Source organism: Diospyros lotus, chromosome 1, assembly GCF_014633365.1.
Source record: "Diospyros lotus cultivar Yz01 chromosome 1, ASM1463336v1, whole genome shotgun sequence".
Classification (NCBI taxonomy): Eukaryota; Viridiplantae; Streptophyta; class Magnoliopsida; order Ericales; family Ebenaceae; genus Diospyros; species Diospyros lotus.
This window is the reverse complement of record NC_068338.1, coordinates 7360592-7364506: the sequence shown is the minus strand read 5'-3', so window position 1 is coordinate 7364506 and position 3915 is coordinate 7360592. Positions and strand designations below refer to the sequence as shown.

The window sequence follows — 3915 nt, the reverse complement described above, 5'->3', positions numbered from 1 at the left end:
GTATCTTATTTAAAAATAAAATTAATTTATTGTTATTAAGCACACTTGGCTTTGAATAGTGCACTATAATAACAATAATAACTACAAAAATAATAATAATCCCAAAAAAAGTGGAATGAGTTTTAGAATGAGTTTTAAAAATTATTATTCTTATTATTGTTATTTTAGAATGAGTTTTTACCATAAGCTATAAAAATAAACATATTACCATGTCATATTGTTTTAAGTTTAATTTATTTGTTTTAAATCATTTTGATTTTTAGATATATAAACCATTGTGGTTAGTGGAATCCAATGATTAGTTTTGATATATAATTGGAATCACCACCATGTTAGGTGGCCAATAACAATAGTAAGGGCAGACTTTAGTTCAGTTTGTTTGGTTATTTTGTTGGAAAGTTCGATTCTTGGTTCAATTCAATTTTTTAAAATTTTGTTTAGTTAATTATTCAGTTTTGGTTAGTTTGATTATTTGGGGTTTGTTGGTCAGTTCGGTTCGATTATTACATACAGTTCAGTTATTTTGGTTATTACTTTTCGATCGATTCGATAACTTAACCAATCGTTTGCACACTTTTATGTGAAACAAAGCACAATTATCATAATCTAAAATTATTATTATAAATCATTATTTAAATCATTTAATAATTATGATAATTTAAATTATTTTACACAATTATCATAATCTGAACTTATTTTATTTTTATCAATAAAATAATTATTAATATTATTTTTATAATTTATTTTTATTTTATTTAATAAATAAATAAATAATAAAAATATATATATAAAACAACAAAAAAACAGTAACAAGAGATTTCCCGCCTCTTCCCCTTACCAAATCCCTAAATCCCTATTGCCCATCTCTTTCAAGCACACTGTAGTTTTCATTTATATTGTTAAAAAAACTTTTCCTTCATTATTGATTAAAATTTTTATTTTTAATCATAAAATAATAAAAAAATTAAGATTTAACTAACATTATATAAGCAACTCCTAATATAATAATATTTTTTTATAAATACATAAATATAATTATTAAACTATTATTATTGAATATTAGTTATTTATTGATAATAAGATATATTAAAAAATTATAATTAGAAAATTATATATTAAACTAATTTATTATATTTAAATTATTTAATAATTATCATAATTTAAATTATTTTATGAGCTATCATAATCTTAAATTATATTATTTTTATTAATTAAATAATTATTAATATTATTTTTTATTTAATTATTAAATATTAAATATTAAATATTAAATATTAAAAACAAAACCAAGGGAAAGAGGCGGGAATCTTCCCGCCTATTTCCCATGGCCAAATACAACCCCCCCACCCCCCATATCCTCCCCTGGGGCACCAAAATCCCTAAATCCTTCTATGTCCCCAAAATCCCTAAATTCTTCTTTCATTCTTCTGTGTGTCCCAAAATCCCTATTTCCCATGGCCGTCGTCGCTCCAGCCTCGTTGCCGTCATCGCTCGCATCGTCGCCAGCCGCATCGCTTGTATAAGGTTTGATTCTTCTCACTCACATTTTACTACGGATACATAAATCTGATTGTTTCTTAAATCACTAGGTTTGTAGTTGTACTATTCTGATTGCAATAACATAAACTCTTTGAAGCTTTTATTCCCAACAATAGATGCTATGCACCCATATTCGATGTTTGGACTTGGGGACAAAGTTATCCCAGGTGTGATATTCATGTTGAACTTGAAAATCTATTTTTCTAAAGGTTGGTCATGTAGCGTATTTAAATGTTTGAAAATCTATCCGACTACTTTTGAGAAATTTTGTCCACAGTACATAGATAGGCACTCATACGCATGCATATTGGATGCAATTCCTATTTGCATGTCAAGACAACAACTGATTTTGTTGAGACATAAAAAATGAGAGGAGATATTTCAATTTAATTATACAAAAAGCAAAGGTACCTCTTTAGTTATATTTGTTGAATCCACACCATTGCAAAAGGGAAGGAGACAATCTTGTCCTCACTTCACAGTCCTTTTCTTATTCATGCTTAATCATATATCTATACACACGCATGCACACACACATATTATTTTTATTATAGTAAATAGTGTGACTTATTAAATAGGGTAAGTTATATGAATTTTTGGGATTTAGTATAAATACATAAAGAATTACAGATTATATATATTCCTAACTGTTAAATTTATATTACAAGTGGTACTCTAAAAGTTCTGTAAAATTACTAGGATTTGTTAATAATCATCTGGTTGAAGTTTTAAGGGTGTTGAGTGTGATTAGTCATATTAAATATATTTTAAGAATAAAAAATTCCATAAATATATATTATTTCCCTACTGTTAATTATATAATATATCATTTAATGTTAAAATTAGCTAGCCAAAACCTCATAATCAAGTAATCTCATGGTTTATATTAATATTTGTCACTTCAATATTAATTTGTTAATAAAATTTGAAGGAAAATTAAAAGAGTTGTTGAATTTTAACAAAAATTAAAATTTATTGGTTATACCGACCAAAATTAAAGCATAGTTTGATCACTTTGTTATGAAGTGAAAAATTTATGACTAGTAATATATTTTAACCTTTTGGAATCAGTAACCTCTCTAGTATGAGCTTACATTTACCTAATGCACATAATTTACTTTAATCTGTTAGGCATGCATGCCCAGTTTATTTACAGCAGTGACAATAAGTTGCCTCATATAGTAGCCTTAGCTAGCCTATATATAGATGGTTATAATGGTGCTTTTAATAATTACACTTGTTTGTTTTTTTTTTGGTTATTTTTAGTGTTTCCTCACATCCTTTCTTCTCAGACATTTTTGTAGCACTGGCATTGTGTTTTGATGTCTCCAGGGGAAAAGCAAGCCAGCATTTCAAGAGTGTTTTTCTCGAATACATGGTTGGTTTGGTCCTTACCATTATAGTCATGAATTGGTTCCAAGCTGCACAGGTGTGTAGCTTTTGCCTTTGCCATTATATAACTGGTCATTGCCTTAGCCATTTAAGGTTTAATTTTTTTATTTTACTCTATAGTTGGATCATTTCTATTCCTTTTTCCTCCCCAACTATTCTAAGGCTTCTATACATTTTATTTACGCGTTCAGCCTGCATTACTATATATAGTACTAGCTGTTATTGGATTTTTGGCAACTCATTGCATGTGGAATGGTGTGATGTCAAATAGGTTTGCCCACACCTGATTTTGTGATTTTTGTTGTGTTGTCTTTCCATTTTTGTTGGGCAATTATAGCTAGTTACTATAATTTTTCATGAGTTTAGAGATTCAACTGGCTCCTTCAATTCTATCTCTTTTAACCCCAAATTAAGGTAAGAATAAAATAACTATTTTTTTATTTACTTTATTGTTAAATAAACTTTATATGTGTCCAACCTGATAAAATTTATATCTTACATTGCATGTTTATATCCTTCCAACACAATTACCACTATGACCGCAATATAATTACCATTGTGATTGATTTCAGGTTCAAATGAATCGCACGCACAATCAACTAAAGGGTTGGAGTGAAGAGGTTGAAGTATGTTATAGTGGTACTTGTATTGTCACATTTGAACAAGTTTTGTAAAATCTACTTTTTTTAATTTAGAACTTTTATTGAGATACTAATTAGATGTTAATTACTTTTTATATTTTTGGATGTGTTATATTGAGATTTATTTTTTGTGACAGAGATTTGTTCATCATATATCAATTCATTTTGTGTGTAATATGATTTTAGTATTTTTAATTTCAAATTTTAGATTAATTGATAGTGAGTATAATATTTGTCAAGGAAAAAAATTACAGATTTATACAATTTGCTACAAAAATAATTTTGTCACTTATTAGATTGTGCAATTTTGGGTGACGACTTGTTTTTGTCACCAAATTAACAA

The 3915-nt window shown here is 27.2% G+C and overlaps 1 long non-coding RNA gene across 1 annotated transcript; it reads left to right on the top strand.

The window, feature by feature from the left end:
• Positions 1 to 1386: 1386 nt before the first annotated feature.
• On the top strand, positions 1387 to 3687 carry LOC127789770 (uncharacterized). Its single transcript, XR_008020649.1, has 3 exons — positions 1387 to 1524; positions 2832 to 2968; positions 3504 to 3687. It is a non-coding gene; the product is annotated as an uncharacterized LOC127789770 (long non-coding RNA).
• Positions 3688 to 3915: the final 228 nt, after the last annotated feature.